We start from the raw sequence: 23397 nt of genomic DNA on the forward strand, positions 1-23397 counted from the left end.
CAATGGGGAACGGAGTCCCTATATGATAAATGGTGTGGGATAACAGACTAGCCATATGCAGAAGATTGGACCCCTTCCTTACACCATATACAAAAATCAATTCAAGATGGATTGAAGACTTAAATGTAAAACATTAAACTATTAAAATGCTGAAGATAATCTAGGAAATACCATTCTGGGCATAGGCCCTAGCAAAGATTTCATGACAAAGATGCAAAAAGCAATGATAAAAACAACGACGAAAAACGGACACATGAGAACTAATTAAAGAGTTTCAGCATAGCAAAAGAAACTATCAACAGAATGATACGGTTTGACTCTGTGTCCCCACCCAATTCTCATGTCAAATTATAGTTTTCTCAGTGTTGGAGCAGGGGCCTGGTGGGAGGTGACTGGATCATAGGGGCAAACGTCCGCCTTGCTGTTCTCATGACAGTGAGTTCTTATGAGATCTGGTAGTTTAAAAGTGTGTAGCACTTACCCCTTCACTCTCTTCTTCCTGCTTCTGCCATGTAAGATGTGCCTTCTTCCTCTTCACTTTCCACCATGATTGTAAGTTTCCTGATACCTCTCTAGCCATGTTTCCTGTACAGCCTGCAAAACTGTAAGTCAATTAAACTATTTTCTTTATAAATTACTCAGTCTCAGGTAGTTCTTTACAGCAATGCGAGAATAGACAAATACATAGAGTAAACACACAGCCTATGAATGGCAAAAAATACTTGTAAACTGTGCATTCAGAAAAGGTGTAATATCCGGAATCAATAAAAAACTTAACAAATTAACAAGCAAAAAACAACCCAATTAAAGAATGGGCAAAGACACTACTCAAAAGAAGACATACATGTGACCAACAAGCATCTAAAAAATTCTTAATGTCACTAATCATTAGAGAAATACAAATCAAAACCACAGTGAGATACCATCTCACACCTGTCAGAAGGACTATTATTAAAAAGACAAAAAATAATAGATGCAGCTAAGGTCGTGGAGAAAAGTGGGCACTTACACACCGCTGCTGGGAATGTAAATTAGTTTAGCCATTGCAGAAAGCACTTTGGAGATCTCTCAAAGAACTTAACACAGAATTACCAACTGATCCAACAATTCCATTGTTGGGTGTATACCGAAAGGAATATAAATCATTCCACCATGCAGACACATTTATGTATATGTTCATTGCAGCACTAATCACAATAGCAAAGACATGGAATCAACCTAGATGACCATTGATAGTGTACTGGACAAAGAAAAAGTGATAAATATACACCATGGAATAGTATGCAGTCATAAAAAAGAATGAAATCATGTACTTTTCAGAAACATGTAGGCTGCAGGAGACCATTATCCTAAGCATACTAATGTAGGAACAGAAAACAAAATACCATGTGTTCTCATTTATAAGTGGAAGCTAATCATTCAGAACACATGGACACAAAAAAGAATGTTAGACACCAAGGCCTATTTGAGTGAGGACAGTGGGAGGAGGGAAAGGATTGAAAACTGCCTATTGGGTACTATGCTTATTACCTGGGTGACAAAATAACCTGTACATCAAACCCTCATGACACGCTGTTTACCTAAATAACAAACCTGTTCATGTACCCCTGAACCTAAAATAAAATTTTAAAATAATCATGAAAGTAGGTAACTAAAGTTTGGAGAAAAACTATAAACTAAAGGAGATCAAGAGATAATCTAGTTAATGGAATTGAAATAAAAAGTATTTAAAATAACTGCTTATATATTTAATAAAATTTAAAATATTAAAATAATATTAAAATTTTAATACTAATCTTTTTAATAATATTAAAATTAAAAATTAAAATTAAAAAAATTAATAATATTAAAAATTAGGTACAAAAGAATAAAGAATTAGTGAACCCAAAGACAGGTCAATAAAAATTTTACATACTGAAGCAGGGAAGAAAACAATAACAAAAAAAATTAAGAGATACTTGGAACATGATAAAATAGTTTGAATTATAGTTATTGCTCAGAAAGAGAGAAGAGCATGGAATAAGAACACGATTTGATAAAGTATTTGTCTAGAATTTTTCCAATCAGAAAAAATTATCAATTCACATTTATAAAGCACAATAAAAACCCATCTGGATAAATATAAAGATGACCACATCTAGATATGTCCTAGTCAAATTGCTGAATACCAAAGACTGAGGGAAACATTTTAAAGCAGTTAGAAAAAAGTCATAGTGTCTTCAAAGGAAAATCAAGACTGATGTTTAAATTTTTGTCAAAAACTATGGAAGCTGGAAGATAAGAGAATGATACCTTTAAAATATTAAAAGTAGACATAAACCCCTCAAAATCTATACTCTGTGAAAATATCCTTCAAAATGAAAAAGCATACTTTAATGTATTCTATCATATTCTTTTAGCATATGATAGAACCAATCATATGCTAAAAGAATTCACAACTTGCAGATCTTCTCTAAAATGAATAATAAAGGACTAAAACAAAGGAATCCCAGGGGGAAGTATGGATGTGTGTAGGTATATGTAAATCAATATTAGGGAGAAAGTACACGTGGTATGGGATTTATAAAATGTATAGTAAAATACAAGACAATAGGAGGCTGATAAATAGTACTAAATTGTTTTTGCATTTTGGGGGAAGTGGTAGAATACTGAAACTAGATAATAAATCAAGATTTCATTTTTTGTTATTTTGAGTTGCCTTGTAATATTGAACATATTTATGGGATACAGAGTGATGTTTTGATGCGTGTGTGCAATGTGTAATAACTCAGAGTAGTGAGAATGTCCAGTACTTCAAACATTTATCATTTCTCTGTGTTGGGAACAAAGTTCTCCCTTCCTGCTATTTGAAAATATAGTAGATTATGGTTAACGATAGTCACCCTACAGTGCTACAGCACACTGGAACTTTCTTTCCATCTAGACAATTTGGTGTCTATTAACCAACTTCTAGCTATCTTCTCCTCCTCCTTACCATTCCCAGCCTCTAATACTAAACAATTCTATCCTCTACTTTTATGAGCTGAGCTTTTTTCAGCTCCCACATATAAGTGAGAACAGGTGGTATTTATCCTTCTGTGCCTGACTTATTTCACTGAAAATAATGCCCCCCAGGCACACCCATGTTGCTGTAAATGACAAGATTTCCTTCATTTTTAAGCTTAATGGTATCCCACTGTGTATATAACATTTTCTTTATCCATTTCTGTGTTGATGCTCACAGGTCGATTCTTTATCTTGGCTATTGTGAATAGTGCTGCCATAAACATGGGAGTGGAGGTATCATTTTGATATACAGATTTTTCAATGATTAATTTTCAAATCTCTGTGATAGCCATATACACAAAAAGTAAAAAGTTACAATTAAGAAGCAAGAAAACAATGGTGCCTTGCATGTTGATATTTTTCTTTTTCTCCAACTGCTTATTGCCACCATCTTCAATGTTTTCCTCAACAAATTTGTATGATGTGTTCCCAGTAGATATGCCTCATATTCACAAAAGATATCTAGATTTTAGCATCTGCTGTCTTATCATCTCTCCAAAGTATGACCATCATTTGTAGTGTTTGGGGTATGCTTCTCCAAGGTCCATGAAGTTCCATTCTACTAGCACAAAATGAACAGTGAAGTTGTTGTCTTATAGGAACCACTGCTACTGAACAGATAGTTATGTCTGGAATTTCAACGTACTAAATAACCCTGTGTTTCCACATAGAGGTGGGTAACATTGTTCAAGTTACTCTCCCCATAAGCAGAACATATGTCTCAATGACTATCCGCTCTCCCTTAAAAAAAAAAAAAAAAAAAAAATGAAAACAGAGCTATTAGTTTTAACTTGCTTACTCTTCTTTTTCTAGATTCATGCAAATGCACAGGGTAGATTGGTATGAAAAAGCATCAGATAGAGTGGTTTTAAACCAGGAGCAATTTTGCCCCTAGGATATTGTTACTGGAATCAAATGTGTAGAGGCCAGGAATTCTGCTAAGCATTCTGCAATGCACAGGACAGCTTCCCTCAACAAAGTGTTACTGGTCCAAAATATTAATAGTGCCCAGGTTGAGAAACTCTGTAATTACAATATCATGTTTTACCGTGAAATCCTTCTGGTCTAGGCTTCAGTGGATTAGTTCCACTCTTGGAGGTTGCTTTGGATTCGTTCCAATCTTAGAGGTTCATCATTCTCTTAATACAAAGACATATCTAAATGAGCCCTTCACACCAGGATTTAACTAGTTCTGCTTTATCACTTGTAAGTATAACAATATCTATACATTTTACTTATGCTTAGCAGCACTGTCATTGAGATATCCTTGTTAAATATACTATGTGAAATTAATACAATATAATAATTCAGCTAAAATTGTGTGCCTTACTTTCAACAAGCACTTATACTTCTTTTTGTCTATAAGCAATGGTTGATTAATTTTAAGTAACATTTTGTTGAAAAACTGTAGTTCATTTTCAGCTGTCTAAATCAATGTTTCAACAAAGAAGAGTAAGAAAAGTTGATAATAGGAAACCAATAGCATGTAATAGGTTAGTGTGCAGAATTATGGAAGGCAGCAGACACTCTGCATGACCTTAGAAAACTTTATTTACACTCGAAATTATTATTTCTTTTTTGTAAAGTAAAAGTAAAACTATCTACTCTTTACAGCAGAGTAAGGGTGGAATTGTCTTTTAAAATAATCATTTCATCATAAAGGGACAATAAAAGCACAAGATCGCTGGGAGGAAATTGCAGTTTCAGTCATCTTCAGTTGCCAGGATGAGCAAGAGGCTCACTCTTAACCCAAGGCAACTTTGAGTCATGAACTGTTAGGCTTATGTGAGACGTTTCCTTTTGGGATTTGATTATTCTTTGTGTATATTCTCCTTTTTAATCTATTTCCAACTGTTTTTGTCATTTACTCTTTATCCACCCTATAACTCTTACTCATTGCTAGTTTAAACTTTCACCTTACTTTGGATTATATTCAACCTAAAATAGGTTTTCCAATTTTTCTCATGACTGTTGAGTTACTGTTCTCAGTATGAACTCTTTTTCTCTCTTCATAGTTTATGGTTCAATTTTCGAGACAAAGAAATGTGACTATTCTAGTTTATATCTTAGCAAAATGTAGCATGCTAGTGTTTGATTCAATGTCATTGAATCACAAATCCGCAATCGAGCCAACCAGCGGAGGTCTGGGTGTGGGTAGGTGGGAAGATGTGCTCATAGAACACCATTGTCTTCTCTGGCTGCCACTTGAATGGAAAGTAGAGGGTTATGGGTTATTGGTAGGATCACATTTTCTTGGAATTGTCTTATTAGGTATCTTTGATTAATGGCAGGTATCTGGAATGACTGTTAAATGAGGTAATCTATGAAGTCATAAGTCCAGCCATACTAGTCACCCAATCAATGTACTTTTTTCTTATTACTATTATGATGATGATAATAATTGTACTAGATACATATTTTATTAAAAGCTATTATAAAAATACTTATTATGGCAAATATGTAATTTCTTATAAAGGAGTTGGCATGTTCTTTAATGCCTAAGAATGAACTTAAGAGTACATTTTATATCCTCATGTATTTTATATCCGTTGCAAATTAGAAAACTTAACAGTGTGATTATTCCATGTTTTTTTTTTTTTTTTTTTTTTTTTGAGACAGAGTCTCACTCTGTCACCCAGGCTGGAGTGCAGTGGTGTGATCTCTGCTCACTGCAACCCCTGCCTCCTGGGTTCAAGTGATTTTCCTGCCTCAGCCTCCCAAGTAGTGGGGACTACAGGTGCGCACCACCACGCCTGGCTAACTTTTTGTGTTTTTAGCAGAGATGGGGTTTCACCATGTTAGCCAGGATGGTCTCAATCTTCTGACCTTGTGATCCACCCGCCTTGGCCTCCCAAAGTGCTCGGATTACAGGGGTGAGCCACTGCACTGGGCCTATTCCATGTATTTCTTTACTTATCTATAAGAAGTTGTGCCTACCCCTTGACCCATATGATTCGTAGTAGGTGTTATTAATTTTCGATGCATTTTTAGAAATACCTCTTTCTAGGTTAGTTCATAAATATATGTAAAGAAAAGCTTTTTTCAAATGATTCTTTCAGGAAAAAAAAATCAATTTCTAATTGTAGAATAAAAACACAAAGGATAACTCACAGGGGACAGAAGGCATAGCATGCACATGTTGGTGAATAAATATTTTCCTATATGTAAGTCAGCCAGCTCAAAGTTGAACTGAATCCTGAAGACAATGGTAGCAACTCCCTAGAGCTATGTCTATACTCGGGAAATGCTGCTTTTATACCTACAAAGTCCTGTGTTTTCCTTACTCTGCCCCTCAAAACTACTGATAGCCTGACAACCTTCTGTGGAATGTTTGCAAATTCTCCTACGCTGTTCTACCCACCAATCAGCCATTACACATAAAATATATAGTGCAAGAGAAAATCTACTTACGGAGACCCTCCAATAGTTTATTGGCAGTTTGCAGTTCATTGAAGGAAACTTGTGTTCTGAAGCTAGAAGACTTCTCCTTCCTTCTTATTTAGGTGCATGATATTGGCAAAGCTATGTAATCTATCTGAGATTCAGGGCTTTTTAAAATCTATCAAATAATTTATGTTTTATAAAAACCAAATATATAAACATATAAAATTTTCAGCCTTCAGTAGGTTTCCTTCTTTTAACTTTTTAAATACTTGTCTAAGAAGAAAATGAAAAGTGTTACTGGAATATGTGAGTCAAGTTCACAACGATTCTAGTCATTTCTCTCTAATTTTGGCAGTTGTGATGATAAAACAGAAAAGATTCTAAAACCTACCTAATATATTTCAAGATAAATGTTTCTGCCCCATTCTTCTTGGTCAGAATGTCGATGAGAAACTAAATTAACCAATAGTATTTTAGGTAAATAGTTACGGGGTTACTTATTTATTCTGAGGCAGATATAACAATAATGAATAATGCAGACAGAGGGATGGAAACACTAAGAATCAAGAGGAAATACAAAACAATGAAGAATGTCTTTGACAGGCTCATTAAGACAGGATGTAACAGACTACCCTATTTTTAGGTTTTTTTTTTTTCCCCCTTTTCCTTCTTCTGTGGCCCTTTGTATTAACTTTTTAGTAATGAAATAACAACCTTTACTTTCCTTCTTTCCACCAGGCACTCCCTTGCATTGCTAGCTTATCTAATTATGTTTACTTAGAATTTCCAGAGACTGAATCTTGGGACTATCCAAGTGCCTATGGAATTATTCCCCACCAGAAAATTATTATAAGGCTGTGAGTAATTTACAACCTGGCTGAGCCCAAGATGGCACTAGCCCATTCACAAGATGGGTTAATAACTCAAGATAAGTTATCAGAACAAACTACGTACACCTGCACTACCTTGCGTCTTTGCATGCCCTCCATGCCAGACTTCCCCTTCTTACACCCCACTATTTTGCCTGAAAATTTTGAAGTGGCTTCATTAAGGCAGGAGCCTGAATCATTTCCCGCTGCTAGCTTTGGAAAATAAAGTCACTTTCCTTCTACTGTACCTCATCCTTGTCATTTGATTTTGGCAACCTAACCTGTGTTGGGCTATGAGGACACAGAGAAAGAAAGAAATAATGAAGTTGAAGAAACGCCAATTTCAAACTGAAATTTCAAAACTGAAATGTAAAGTGAAAAAATAATTAAAAATACAGAATAAAATATCAAAAAACTATAGGGCAATTACAAATGTCGTAACACACCCACAATGAGAATACTAGAGGGAGAAGAGGGAAAAGAACAGAAAAAAATAATATATTTGAATCAGTAATGACAGACAGTACCCCCAAATTAATAATAAATAGCAACTACAGATCCAGAAAGTCAGATATGGGCAAGGAAGATAAATACTAAAAAATTTACCCTTTACCATATCATATTCAAACTGCAGAAAATCGAAAACAGAGAGAAAATATTGAAAGAATCTAGAGAAGAAGAACACTTTACCAATAAAAGATAAAGGATAAGAATTACATCAGATATTTCCTCAAAAAATATGCAAGCAAGAAAAAAAGGAGTAAAATATTTTAAGGTGTTGAATGAGAAAAGAATTCTAAGATTGTGTATCCCACAAAATAATCTCTAAATAAAGACTTTCTCAAACGAAAATTGAGTGAAGTTTTAGCCAGTAGGTTTGCCTTGCAAGAAATATTAGAATAAATTTTTCAGAAAGAATGAAAATGACACAAGTCAGAAATTCAGATATATATAGGGGGAAGAAGAGCATTACAGAAGGAAAAAATTAAGGTAAAAATAAAATATGTTTATTATTCTTAAATAATGTAACAAACAGTTCTGTTGTAATAATAACAACCTAGTATTCAGTGATTATAGCTTATAGATAAGTGAAATAAGAATCACCTCAATGTTGTAAGGGAGAAGAGGGAGGAATTGGGAATCATCTCTTATATTTGTCCTACCCATAAAGTATTATACTGTAATATGAAAGAGGACTTGAATTAACTGTACATGTATATTGCAAACTCAAGGGCAACAACTTTAAAAAAGTTAAAAAATACATATACAATTTATATGCTAAGGGTAGTGAGGAAATGAAATCATCTAAACTCATAAAATGCTCAACTAAAAGCAGAGAAGTCAGAGTCAAAGAAAAGGACTAAGGGTAGCAAAAAAATCTTAACTGATGTGACAGATATTAATACAACTACACCAATAATCACCTTAAATATCAATTTTCTAAATACATAAATTTAAAGACAGATTGTCAGAATGAATTAAAAAACAAATCCCAACTATATGCTATCTACAAGAAACTCAGTTTAAATAAAAGCACACATACTAAAGTAAAGGTATGGAGAAAGATACACCATGCCAACGCTAATGAAAAGAAAGGTATTGTGGCTATATTAATTTTGGACAAAGGTGAAAAGACTAAAGAAAATTATCAGGGATATACAGGGGCATTACATAATGATAAAGGCATCAATTCTTGAAGAAGACATAAAAATCCTTCATGTGAGTGTATCTAACAACAGAACATCAAAATAAGTGAAGCAAAAGCTAATAGAATTGACACAGCAAAGTTAACTGATAGAGCGACTAGCTAAATCCACTATTAGAGAATAATACATCACCACCCCTCTATCAGTAATTGGCAGATCCAACAGGCAGAAAATCAGTAAGGACATCATTGAAGTCAACAGCTCCATCCGTCAACTGGCTCTTTGGCACCTATAGAATAGTTCATCAAACAACACCAGCATACACATTCCTTTCAAGATCACATCAAACATTTACCAAGATATTAGCATTCTGAATCATAAAACACATCTCAACAGCTGTAAAAGAATGTGCAATATATGTTCACTCAGACCATGATGGAGTTGTGAGACAATTTGAGAAGACTCCAAATGAACAAATACAGGACTAGTTAAGCATCAAAAAAATATAATAATAACGTGCAATGAATGGAAGCACATTAATTTTTTTAAATCCATTGGTTCCTAATAATACTTTAAACATTCTTATTCTCAACTTTTCTGGTTGCTAGGGTGCCAACTTATTATTTTGAACACTGAAAAATAAAGAAAAATAGTCAAGTATTTATTCTGACTCTCCGGTACTGAATAACTAATGAAGGAATTTTTAAATAGAATTCCAGCTAAATATATTCAGACATAATAATCAAATTTGAATATTACTATTTGGGAAACCCTAATAACACCATGAGTTAAAAATTATTTTTTGGCTGCTAAAACCATAAAATAAAAAGCTGATGAAGAATTTTTTAATGGACCAGGCTGTCCCCAACTGAACCGACTAATGTTAAAATTACAAAAACAGATATAATAGGACATTCTATACATCCTGATGTAATGCCATAGGAAGTACACAGCAGCATCTATGAATAATTCTTGTCTAGAACAATCAAATCGGAATCTTAAGCACTTAGTTCTAGCTTCCAATTTGTAGGAAACACAAAGAAATGAAGGAAATCATCAAACATACAAGACAGATGCAGTTAGCAGACTCTAGAATGTAGAAAATATTATAAAACCAATGATTTCGCTTAACTTTACAAATTCATAGATTTAAAAAGACATAAAAGACATATCAACTGAACACAAACACCGCAATTATAAAAGAGAAATTTAAAAACACTGACAAGATTGTACATGATATGAAAGAATTCTTGTATCTTAGAAATGGATACTTTCAGATTATGTAATATAATATCTTTGACTCATTTTAAATGAATCCAGTGGTGATAGAGAGAGGTTTACTGGGAGAGTAAATGAAACAAGATTGGTACATTTTGAAGCAGGTAACTGGAATCCTGGCTGAGCTCTCCTGCTACTTAAAGTAACAGATGCTTTGAGCCAACTTGATAGCAATGCTTTCGAGGAGATTAAAAAGTTGGCAGACATGTGAGGGTGCACACACACACACACACACACACACACCCCCAAATAAAATGATAAAAGTTGGCTGGTAAAGTGATATTCTAGAATTTCAACTACAGAATGAGCTGGGGTGCCTGGAGTTCATAGGCCTGGTCTATGGCTTACTGGTGCCCATCAATCACAAACTTTTACCAAGAAGCTTATATAAATATGTAACTCATCTTTTAGGACTCTCCTTATTTCAGAATGAAGGTAATGAAGAAATGAAAAAGCTGAGCACTTACAAATTGTTTCCTGGTCAAAATAATGGTGGAATGCATGGACATCTACAGAAAACTTAAGAACAAAGTAAATGATCTTCAACTTTCTCTAAGAACAAAATGAGATGAGCGAATAGCAACGTAAAACTGATATTTCTCAAAGTCTTGCCTGTTGAAAGCTGTGGGGTTCCTACCAAATGCCTGTAGAAACTACCAAAGGTGAGGGTGGGTAATAGTTTGGACGCAATTGCTCAACTTTATAAGTCAACAGTAATGCCTTTATGATCACAAAATCTTGACATTTTAAATGTTTCCCAGGATTTTTTGAGATAGCCTCAAATCTTTTCACTTTAGTAATAAAACTTTGTTGTTCTATTGCATTTCAAATCCAGCTAAAGCACCAACATGAGCTAAGTGCATCACTCTTTTCATTTTCTTTTAAACAGTGAGGGCTCTGTGTAGCTATTACTATATTGGTACGACTACCTTGTGAATTTTATCATGATCTTTGACATGTTTTGTTTTAAACAGATCCTCTAGATATCAACTCAAAAACGAAAAGGATAACTCATAAAGGAAAAATCTACCCTTTTCAGAGAAACTTTATCATTGCTTCATTAGCAATCCTGCAGTCCTAATGTATGAAAAATGTAATACAGTTTGTGAAAAAATTAAGCTATTTAACATTTTAAGAAAATATGTATGATATAAAGTGGGTTACATGTTTATTTTAAATGGTTATAATTCATCATACATTTCAAAGATATGAAGAGAAGGAATGGCAGAATGGCATCCTACACAGACTCTTGAGTCCTATTTAATGGGTTTGAAACCAGACTTCCACCACGTACTAGCAGGTTGGACAAGTCAGTTTAACCCTGCTCTTCCAATTGCCTCATCTGTAAAATGTGAGATTCATTTAATGTTATCATGAGGATCAAATGAGGTAATAATACACAATACTTAGCAAAGTGCTTAGAACATGCTAAGTGCTCCTTAATTTCTGTTACTTTTATAATTTCTGTTAACATTAACACTAGTACTACCAGTATGCTAAATACAAGAAGTTTTTCCAAAGAACAGAAACTCAGTGTATTCTAACTATAAAGGTAGATATTTTTACATATCCTTAAAATGATATCACTTTCTTCCAGCATTATGCAGAGTAGAATTATTTGAAAATATGCTGAGATTTTAGATGTTTTGTAAGAATGAATATTAATCTTTCACTAAGTGCTTTATTTTCTCCAAATAATTAACCCAAGTTTAATTTTTCACTATAGCTCATATATCCTGAGAAAATATGAATACTAATGTCACATTATTTTTAAAATTATGATATGCAAAATAAAAAGTTTCAAATTATGGCAGAATATGCACTTGATCTCAATGCCATTTTGAAATAAATGCCCAGAATTTCATTTAATGAATCCAATGTAGTATCACTCTTTTTCACAATTTCTTTCTTGTGTCTCAACATTTTGTCTGATTCATGAAAATGTAGGTGTGTTTCTACTATAAAAAAGAAGGCATGTATATATATGCTGGTTTATACTTAACCAAGGCCTTGAAAAAAAAATCAAGGAGGTAAAATCAATCACACACACACACACACACCTGTATGAATAAAAAGGCGTTCGTTTGCTTGTTTGCCTTGCATTTTTTTCAAGAATTGCCTTAAGGCTTCATTTTCCTTTCCATGCAATTGATTTATCCATCCAAATTACTAGATCACTAAGCTTTTAATTTTCTAAGAATCTCTGGATTTGGCTGTATATATGCATTTGACTTCAAACATTTAATTAATGATGACAATTAGAAACACACATATAAATTGGACTTCCAGCACTTATGTTACCTGATTTGTAATAATATAATAGTTTTAAATAATGTAAGAAAAAAGATAGGTTATTTTAAAATTTCTCTTTTTCACTATTAATACAATATAAAGTAATTAAAGATATGTTAAAGTATTAGCCACCTGTAATTTGTAGCAGTTTTGTAAAGTCTGCTACCTAATTCACATTTTTGACAGATTTATGTATTACACATGTGCAGTTTTCTTACATGCACAATATATGTTTTATGTAGTGTTTGTGTCGACTTTAACATCTATCTGTGAGACTTCACTCAGATAAACATTTTAATCAAAATTTCAAATAATTACTAAAAATCACCAACATTTGATTAACATATTATGATCCGTTGAAGTAAGCAACTAAGTTTAGGTCTGGTGGTTGCCTCATATGTCACTGCAATCTATATATAGTACTTATAGGGAGCTTAACTAGCATATATGTACAATTGCATGCATTCTGTGATATTTTTAATATTCACTTCAATATTCACTCTAATTTTTGACATTGCTTCCAAATTTTCATATATGTTAGTATCTTTATAATTGACAGATTAAATACATTTGTTGTTTGTAACAGAAACTTTGTAAAATTATGCTCCCTTAGAGGTAAACATGCCCTAAATATTCACTGCATGTTCTTGTCATCCTATCTCCTTTTTAATCATTATTTTAACATCACCCTTTTCCTTCCTACCTTCCCTCCACTCCTGGGGTTTATAGGTGTAATGACATCAGCCTCAAAGCCCAGCACAGGTAGTGAGGCGAGAGGGGCAACATAATATCTCAGTACATCATAAGGTTGGAGGCTGAGGGGTGAGTTGTGCTGTAGAGGACTTGGAGGCAATGCTCTGAAGCCAAGAAAGCAGACAGGTGCATAGACAAGATAGGGCCTATGAAGGATATGGCCAAAGAGATGCCAAAATATTGGTGAGTATACATAAGTATTCGCAATGTATACTTATTGTACTTTGTACTTATTGCAAGTATACTGAGGGTATGGGAATCAGGTTTATCATTGCCTGAAAATAGATTCATAATTATGGCAAAGGAAGACAGTTGAAAAGAACCCCAATGTGTTCGATTGAAATTAAAAATATTGATATGAACTCATGAGCTTTATTTATACATACACAGACACAAATACACACAGATAAATAGAAATGGTTATATATATATGTGTGCATATGCCTATACATAGTAGACTTTTATTATTTGCAGTATTATGTTCTATAAAAATGGCTGTGAATATGGAATCAGCAAAAACTAAAACCATTGTTTTTAGGGATAATATAGAGTTGGGTTCCTGTGAGGCTCTGGTCAGGTTTTAATCAACTGATCATTACATAACCTTGTTTTAGGTGTGTTTCTGCTTAAAGACACTTTATTGAATATATATTGTTGATTCATAGTCAACAACAGCACTATAGCTCATGCCTGAATGGAGTTTATCTAACACATATTTTCTCTGTAAGTCATATCACAGGCTTCTTGTGCTTAGGAACATTAGACAGCACTTCAGCACTACCCTAGGGGTCCATTTTAAATAGCAAAATCACCAAAAAAATCAAGATGTGAAAACTGTAACACTAAACAGATCACAAAGGGGACACTTATTTATAGTATGGAAACAAGAAGGGATTAAATTGCCTTAGATGATCTCAACTGGGAACACCTTCATGGGGTGCCTCAATTTGTCACTTTGAGCATGTCTATGAATACAGCAAAAGCATCATGAGTATTGATTTTGGGGTTTCAAATAAATTTTAGCAAGGAAGTGGATTCACAAATACAACAACCAAGAACAGTAAGAATCAAATTGTATATCTGCATATCTATCTATTTGCACATATTTCTCAGTTCTGTCTAATGGGAGAGCATAGAAGCACTGAGCACATCTAGTTTCTGGGTATTGGTATCTAAATACCATCTTCTACTGAAAGGAGCAGGCAGTCTTGCAGAAATGGCTGATTTCAAAATGGGGACAAGAAAAGAACAAGATAAGCTTGCAGATTGTATTGATTGAAAAAACAAGGCATAAGGAAATGCTCAGAGAGTAATGGAACATGAAGAGAATGCAGGAGGCAGCTTGACAGGGCTCTTATTGGCTAAATTTAGAAAAATATTAACATCAAATAAACAATGAGAGTACCAGACTAGACCCCAATGAATAAAACAGAAATCTATTAGACTAAATGTTTTTGTGTGTATGTATGTATATGTATGTGTATATATTTTACATATACACACTACTTTGATTAGTGGAATAAAAGTAGTGTGTATATACTACTTTTCTTAGTGAAAAAGAAAGTAGCAAATGTAGGAAAAAATTTAGGAAGGATGATATAATTTCTATTTGGCAATCACCATAGTGGTAGTAAATAGAGATGGGAGTCATCAGTGGATTAGTGGATTCTATGAATGGTGGGTAGATGAGAGAGAAGAGAATATTAGCATAATATCTCAACATTTATCCACAAATTATTAACCAAAAGGTAATAAAAATAAAATCATGGTATAGGATTTTTTTAAAACTTGAAATTTTTAAAATTAATATAATTTTTTTGAATTTTAACCTTATTTGGGGACGTCTCAGTGGTTATTTTATTCCATGTATTTAAATCAATATTCTTGCACTGAAAAATATGGAGACTTTATGTAATATTTTCACATATTTTTGCCTCCAAACTAGGTTTTAACTACCTTAAAGTAGTTAGGAACAAATTCTTCCAGGGCATTTTTCTCAATAACAATCATAATAACATGAACTAAGTGTTGCTCTACTACCCACCTTTACCCACCTTTACTGTCATCAATGTTAATTCACAATAGAATATCATTGCTTTGTCAGCCCAGTGACCCTATTCTTGTATTGGGAAGTGCAGTTCTCATCTTTTTAGACATTCTTTTTTTTTTTCATTGAGACAGAGTTTCACTCTTGTTGCCCAGGCTGGAGTGCAATGGCACGATCTCAGCTCACCTCAACCTCCACCTTCCGTGTTCAAGCCATTCTCCTGCCTCAGCCTCCCGAGTAGCTGGGATTACAGGCATGAGCCACCACACCTGGCTAATTTTTGTATTTTTAGTAGAGATGGGGTTTTACCATGTTGGTCAGGCTGGTCTCAAACTCCCAACCTCAGGTGATCTGCTCGCCTTGGCCTCCCAAAGTGCTGGGATTACAGGCGTGAGTCATTGCGCCCAGCCTAGACATTCCTTATTATACCATTCCAGTTCTATGGTTCTCATGGGCTCTTCCATTTTTAACACGTGACACCATTACCTGGGTTCATTGCCCAAAGCTGAGCAGCAGACCCAGGTAGGAACATCATATAGATTTTCTGAGTATTTTAAAACCGAAATGGGGTGCTTCCAAAGTAACAAATGCTGTGAGTCATGAGGTCTGAGAGTTCTTAGTTATGTGATAATTAACATGTGGAAAACACATGCCAGAATAAGAGATTTCTAAACAATATCAAAGACATAGGTAGATGAAAGATAGAGGTAGATTCCCATGGTGTCTGAAATTCTTGTCCTGCTGATGCTAAGGCTTAGCTGCATCCTTACTCTTCCCCAAATTTGGTTACTTAATTCCCCCATTTACCTTGTAAGCTAATAAATTTCTGCTTTGCCAAAGCCAATGAAGTTTCTGTCATCTGCAAAAAAAAAAAAAAAAAAAAAAAAAAAAAAAAAGGTTTGGTTAATAAAATTATCATCCTCTTCATCATTCTACTTATCATAAAGAGCAAGTCTGTCAAATATTTTTGAGGTAATGAAATCTTCAGAAATTGTTTTCTTGGTTAAAATTCAGGCATATTGAGAGAATAGCTATAAAATGTAGCATTTTTGTAAACATTGTGCGAAAATGTAAAATAATATTACTTTTCACAGACGAAGAAACAACAATTTAGAGATATTGCAGAGAAAAGAAGTAAAAATTTAATGATCTGTAAATTTTATTCCCACTGGAGTCTAAAAATTAATGAGACTACGTGAACCTGTTACGAACAGCTTTTATTTGGCAATGGTAAAATGTAAGATACTTTAATACATTCTCTCTTTGGTTTATATGTAGAAAGATTTGTGAGGTGTTATTCTACTGCTAATGGAATTTGCATTACTTGATGAAAGTATAAAATGTTCAGAAATATCAAAAGTTACACAAAGTCATTTCCAATTTCCTTTTCAGTAAGCCGACATTTAAACTACCAGTCATTGTTAATTTAATTATTAGTATTCAAAATTCGTGGTGTATTAGTGAACAGATTGCAAATGAAATAAGATGAGAAAATAAATACAGAGCAATAAAACAGAATCGACTCTAAAATGCAGATAGTAAATGCTAATTAATGTGAAACATATTGCCAAAATTTGTGCAGTGGGTTCGTCACTTGCAAATGCAATGATCTTGGGCAGATGATGAAACTTCTCTGCCTCAACACTGTCATCCGTAAAACAGAAAATGTAACGTGACCAACTTCATAGTATGATTGTATTAAATAAATTAATACATGTAAAACTCTCAGAACAGTGTCTTGCATCCATTACATTCTCATATTAGTATTTTCTACTAAGATCATTTTTATTATGCTAATGTTTTTAAAAAAACATTCTTGATTATTAAAATGCTCTGGGAGTTTTAAGGTTGTTTAATCACATAAAAAATTGGTTCTCAGATGCCTAAATCTGCTCTAATGCTATTGCATCCTATCAGGCACACAGTACTTGATTAAGATGCGTTATAAAACGGATTTTACAGACTAATATGTATTGTCTATTGCTCTGTGCCAAAAAAGTGTGTATCTGACACTTATGTGGTAGAATTAATTATCTAAATTAGCTTTTGCATAAACCCACTATCATTTAGTACTCACCAAAGGGCAATTTATTGCTCTGTGATAAAGGATTCCGCTGATCTTAAGAAATGAATTCACAGTTTTAATATACTTTGCCTATTGACTGGTTTTATTTTTCTCAGGGAGAGGCACATATACTCTCATCTCCCCACTGAAAATGTTGAGAAACTTCATTTATTATTGGCCAGTTAGGCATTTCCTTTTGTGAAGTGCCTGATTACATTTTTGTTCATGTTTCTATTGGCTTGTCGGTCTCTACATTTTTTTTTTTTTTTTTTTTTTTTAGTGTGCTGCCATTTAATGATGGGAAAAATCAAACAAAAGAATATGTTATTAATCACATAGACCACATCAGGAAAGGCTGTATGAAAAAGTAAGGACAAAATTATCTCCAGGGAATATTTTTTATGTATAGGAATCTGTCTCCCTAGGTGGTATGTATGTCTGTTTTGCTGTCTGTCTATATGTCTATCCTATATTATCTTTTTTCATGTGTATACATTGAAAATATCTTTTCCCATATAATAGCTTTTTATTCACTCATATAACGGTTTGTTTTAAAGGAAAAAAAAGCTCTTAATATTTTCCAGTTTATCATTTGTTTTTACTTTTAGGTAAGTATTTTTTATAGTATTTAAGAAATGGTTGTCTCCCTCAATGTCATGAAGTGTGTCTGTGTTATCTTCAAGAAACTGTAGACTTACATTTTATATTTAGATCTATAGTTCATCCTAAATTGATTTTTGTGTATGGTGTGACTGTAAAAGAGGCATTTATCTATGTACACACACATACACATATAAAAACTACATTATACTTCCATTTAAACATCAAATTTCCACAGCATCATCAAATTTCCACAGCAACATAAAATATAATGCTATCTCCTTTGTACTTATGTATCTCCTCTGTCATAAACTGACTGTATTTAAAGGGTCTGTTTCTAGATATTATTATGTTCCATTTGGTAGCATGTCTAGTTTGTGTTACTACCACATTATTTAACAACTATAGCTTTAAAAATCTTGTATCCGTACTGTCATGCTGGCAGATTCATTCTTCTTTATTATTGTCATAACTATTTTTACCTTTAAATTTGCATATGGTTTTAAATATCCATTTGTCATTTCCAGCCAAAAACTACATGCTATAAATCTAACTGTAAGTGCATTAAATGCATGGAAGGATTTTGGAAGCTGCAACACATTAAAAACGTTGAATCCTGCTGGGCTGGGTAAGTCATGCCTATAATCCCAGCACTTTGTGAGGCCAAGGAGGGAGGCCAGGAATTTGAGACCAGCATGGGCAATATAGTGAGATCCTGCCTCTACCAAAAAAAAAAAAAAAAAATTGTTGGGCATGGTGGCACACACCTAGAGTTCTAGTTACTTGGGAGGCCAGGGTGGGAGGATAACTTGAGCCCAGGAGGGTGAGGCTGCAGTGAGCCATGACTATGCCTCTGCACTATAGCCTGGGCAACAGAACAAGACCATCTCTCAAAAAAAGTTAAATCTTCCGAACAATGAATATGATGTAGCCCTCCATTAGGTAGTACTTCCTTTGCATTTTTTAATAGAGAGGTCTTACTCATCACTTATTAAATTCATTCCTAGCTGCTGATGCTTATTGTTGCAAGTATAAATTATACCAATTGTAATTTTCAATTTTTTTGCAGATATACTAAATTTCTAATTTTAATCATGTTATAATGAAAATATATTTATCTCTAACAGTTTATCCATAAAATTTTTTGGATTACTACACACACCATCAACCTTCCATGAATAATGCCAATTTATTTTCTTACATTCTAATCATTATAAATTTAATTATTTTCACCATCATATTGTTCTGACCAGGCTGTCCATTGAAATGTGAAATGAAGACAATTACAGCCTTTCCTCATTCCCTATCTTTAGGGACGTGCTCTTACTAATTCATCAAGAATAATGATTTCTGAATAATTTTTGTATATAATCCTATTCACATTAATGAAGTGCCTATTCCTGGTTTTTTATAGTTTCATTATTATTACTTTTTGTAAAACAAATGGTTGTTATTGAGTGTTTAATTTAGTCAAATCCCTTGCATCTAATGTTTTAGAGCATAGTTGTTAGATTTAACCAGTTTAGCAATATTTGTCTTATTTTGTCTATTTCCATTTGAAATGAGTTCTATATTGTGGTTATATATTATCTGTTTTCTATTTGATACATCTGCTATATATGTATTTTGTCTCTTTTTGTTTCCTCTTTTGATTTAATCAAATATAGTTATTTCCTTCCTCTATTAATATGCTGATTAAACATTCCTGTACCTTTTTTGGTCCAGAAGTTAAACTAGACATTGCATCACATATTCCCAAATAATTAGAACCTAATAGAAATCATTACTTTAACAATTCCTTGATTTTTCTATAACCTTAGAATTCTTAATGCTTTCTCTTGTGTCATTACTCTGTATTTTAATCATATGTAAATATTTAAAGCCAAAGGCATTCATTATCTTATAATTATCACTATTTTTTTGAACTGATGTTTACTTAATTTTATCCATATATTTAACCTTTTGGATATTTGATGGGTTTGTCTAAAATACTTTTTCTTTTTTCCAAAGAATCATTTTAGTATTTCTTTTAGTATTGGTGTATTAGCAAATAATTCTTTGTTTTTGTTGTCAATTTTTTCTTCAAGCCCTTTAAAGATCTTTTTCCATTAATTTTGAGCTGCCATTATTGCTATTAAAAATTTATTTGTTGTGGCTGGGTGCAGCGGCTCATGCCTGTAATCCCAGTACTTTGGGAGGCCGAAGTAGGTGGATCACCTGAGGTCAGGAGTTCGAGATCAGTATGACCAACATGGTGAAACCCGGTCTCTATGAAAAATACCAAATTAGCCCGGTGTGGTGGCAGGTGCCTGTAATCCCAGCTATTTGGGAGGCTGATTCAGAAGAATCGCTTGAACTTGGGAGGTGGAGGTTGCAGCAAGCTGAGATCATGCCAGTACATGCCAGCCTGGGCAACAAGAGTAAAAGTCTGTCTCAAAAAAAAAAAAAAAAATTAGTTTATCATTATTATTATTGCTTTGAAGGAAATGATTTTTTTTCTGGCTGCTGCTTTTGCTTTAAGTTGTTGGTTGTGTTTATCCTAATATGCCTCAGTGTGGTTTACTTTGCGCATATTTCAACTAAGGTTTATTGAAGTTCTCAAATCTGTACTTGAATAACTTTCTTCAGCTTTGGAGAACTCTTGGTGACTTTCCTTATTTCTTCTGTCATATTATTTTCCTCTTTTCTCCTTTTAGAACTTAATTAACATATATTAATTTTTTTTCTTGTATCTTATATAGCTCTTACACTCTCTTCTAAACAATCTATGGAATTTTTCTCTACAAGGATTCGGGATTTTTTTGACTTTCTTGTCTTCCAGTTTATTAATCAATTAGCCAACACTTCCATTTCATTTAATCTTCTATTAAAAACAACTATTAATTGAAATTAAGAAGGTTATCTACTTAGATTCTTAGAATCCCACTTTGTATTTCAAATAATGGAAAAAAAAAAAAAAAGAAGGGGAAAACCAACTGTGGGTTGTATTAATTATGCTTTGTAAATTTTTTGTATTTTCAATGTTTTCACATATTAGGGACTTGCTGATCCTGGGAGGACTGCTTGTCCTAAGACGTATCAATTCCCAAAGATACAAAGAACTCACATGCAAACATGCTTTTCACAGGCAAACTAAACTAACCCAGAACCCATATCCCCGACCACATTTTAAAATCATGCTCTTACAGTCTGGGCCATGATTTCCTTGCCCTAATTACCCCAGAGCCAGATACTAGACAACTAGGAAGAGCTCCTACACAACGGAGCCTCCCAAAATTGCTCCAGCTAGCCAATTCCAAGCCTGCTTACACTACCTTGCCCATTTTTTCCTGCAAAAACCAAAATAAAAGCTCTTGCCTGCAGTTTCAGCACAGTCCATCTTCCTCCTGACCAACCTTGGTGCTTTTCCAGGTGCCTCCCGCATAGTGTCATGTCCCTTTCCCTTTGGATCTGGAGTTATATAACCTTTGGCAGTTGTCTCCTGGTCTTTTGGTCTCATCATACCTGAGTAGATAAATAAAATGCGTTTTCATACATGCGTTGAAGTCATTTATTCACACATCACTTCACATTAGAATCCTAACCTCTAGAGACTCCAATTTCTCTGGCGAAATTTCTTCGGTGAAAATAACAAAATCTCTGATTTTGTCTATGCCCTCTAGGAGCAGGCTTCTGTCAGAGTACTAAATACAAAATTTCATCCACTTGCTGTTTTCTCATATTTGGAAAATGTGTCAAGAAAACAGTAGCTAGAGAAATTTTGTCTACCTCTACAATCACTTTCCAGCTCTGAAATAGTCTGCAGTCATCTAATTTTTCTTCATGTACCTGAATCAAGCACATAAGTCTATTACCATTATTCCCATACATTTTAAATACTTGCCAACTGCATAATCCAGGGTGTCCTCTTTCATATAACCCCATTCCCATGTACCACATATGAAAATGTTAGTAAATCCAGCTTTTTGGGGTTCTTAGGACCCATGATTATCACTAGCATTGGGATTCTTGTTGCCGTCTGATAGGTGAGTAGTGCAACTTCTGGATCCTGTTCTCAGGATATATTATCTAGTCCTGTTTCAGCTTTTAGTTTACAGTATATATTTTCTCCTAATACATGGTAATAGTTTGTTCCGTTTGCATTAATAATGGATGGTATCACAGTTTTTCAGTTAAGAGAAATATACAGATCCCTAATATTCACAGGTATGCATGAGAGATTAATATGGAAGTCTTGTACATCTCATTCTTATGACAGACTCCTGCAATTTTCTTTATCCCTGTGGCATCATGTTGATATTTTTACTTTGTGCAATTAATATTAAGATACATTTTGGCATTCTATCACAGTTCGCTGCATCAGGCAACTCATTAGCACTGGAAATTTGGTGTTCCTGAACATATTAGATAGCCACTTTTAAATTATTATTTAAAATGTCTCCTTTTACAGACAGGAAATGTTATTCATTTCATGATACTTTGCATTGATTGCACATCTTAACTTAAAGGATGACATTCCCCTGATAGATTATGGAAATGGATCCTTGAAGTCACAGTTTAAGAGCTAGGAAATGACACTCTGGTGTTTAGCCATTATTCTGCAAATGTAACCTATACTTGGAACCAAGAGACATTATATAATGCTGTGTTCCTGGTTGCTGGAATTCCAAGAAATTGCCCTTCTCAGAAAGATTTCCATTGACATATGTGGCTAATATATGCTTCTTGTCTCTACAACTTAATGCCCTTCTGGCTTCGAATTTCTGGTCCCTGGTGGGAGATAATACCATGAGATGACATAATGTTTCACTAAACATAAAGCTGCAGCTGCTGTATCTGGGTCTTCCCATGTTAATAGGCTGGTAGGAAAACAAATGAGTTCTTTTACTGGAATAAATAATTTACTCAGTATGAGGGCATAAGTTTATAGTTCGATAATGGGACAAGGCTGAGTATTCTGGAACGCAAAGGATTCACTGGGGTGAGTCTTGCTTCTTACATGACCACTGAAAATGTAAATAGAAAATTGAGAAATTTTGCCCCCCAAAATCATGGTAACCAGGGATGCAGATCATTCAGGGAAGAAAATCTTAATTGTTAATTCACAAGTCAGACCTTTTAGATGAACTAAAATTCTGGATAAGGTTGAATAGAGAATGGGTGACATAAAAGGGGCATAAAGATTATTAGTTCTATTAAGGTTGCTATATTTGCTGCCCATAATATATTAATAATTATTAGTGGAAACAAATGCTTTTAAATTCAGAGAAAAAATGATACATAAGAACTGCAGAATGAGTATTATAATCACCTAATGAACTACAACATGCAAGACACATGAAATGATTAACTCGGATGTGATTTACATCTCTATTAATGCTGCCACACAGTAAACATGATTTAAAATATCCAACAGCA

General features: G+C 33.7%; 3 long non-coding RNA genes across 3 annotated transcripts in view; 2 read left to right on the top strand and 1 right to left on the bottom strand.

Moving 5' to 3' along the window:
- LOC126940858 (uncharacterized) overlaps positions 1-23397 on the top strand; it is a 164217-nt gene that overhangs the window by 111099 nt on the left and 29721 nt on the right. The gene's annotated exons all lie outside the window — the stretch shown is intronic.
- On the top strand, positions 1818-19015 carry LOC126940857 (uncharacterized). Its single transcript, XR_007720942.1, has 3 exons — positions 1818-16551; positions 17660-17746; positions 18507-19015. It is a non-coding gene; the product is annotated as an uncharacterized LOC126940857 (long non-coding RNA).
- LOC126940856 (uncharacterized) overlaps positions 21361-23397 on the bottom strand; it is a 52436-nt gene continuing 50399 nt past the window's right edge. The window contains exon 7 of the long non-coding RNA XR_007720941.1: positions 21361-21483. This is a non-coding gene — a long non-coding RNA (uncharacterized LOC126940856). The remainder of the gene's footprint in view (positions 21484-23397) is intronic.

This window comes from Macaca thibetana, chromosome 17 (genome assembly GCF_024542745.1).
Source record: "Macaca thibetana thibetana isolate TM-01 chromosome 17, ASM2454274v1, whole genome shotgun sequence".
NCBI lineage: Eukaryota > Metazoa > Chordata > Mammalia > Primates > Cercopithecidae > Macaca > Macaca thibetana.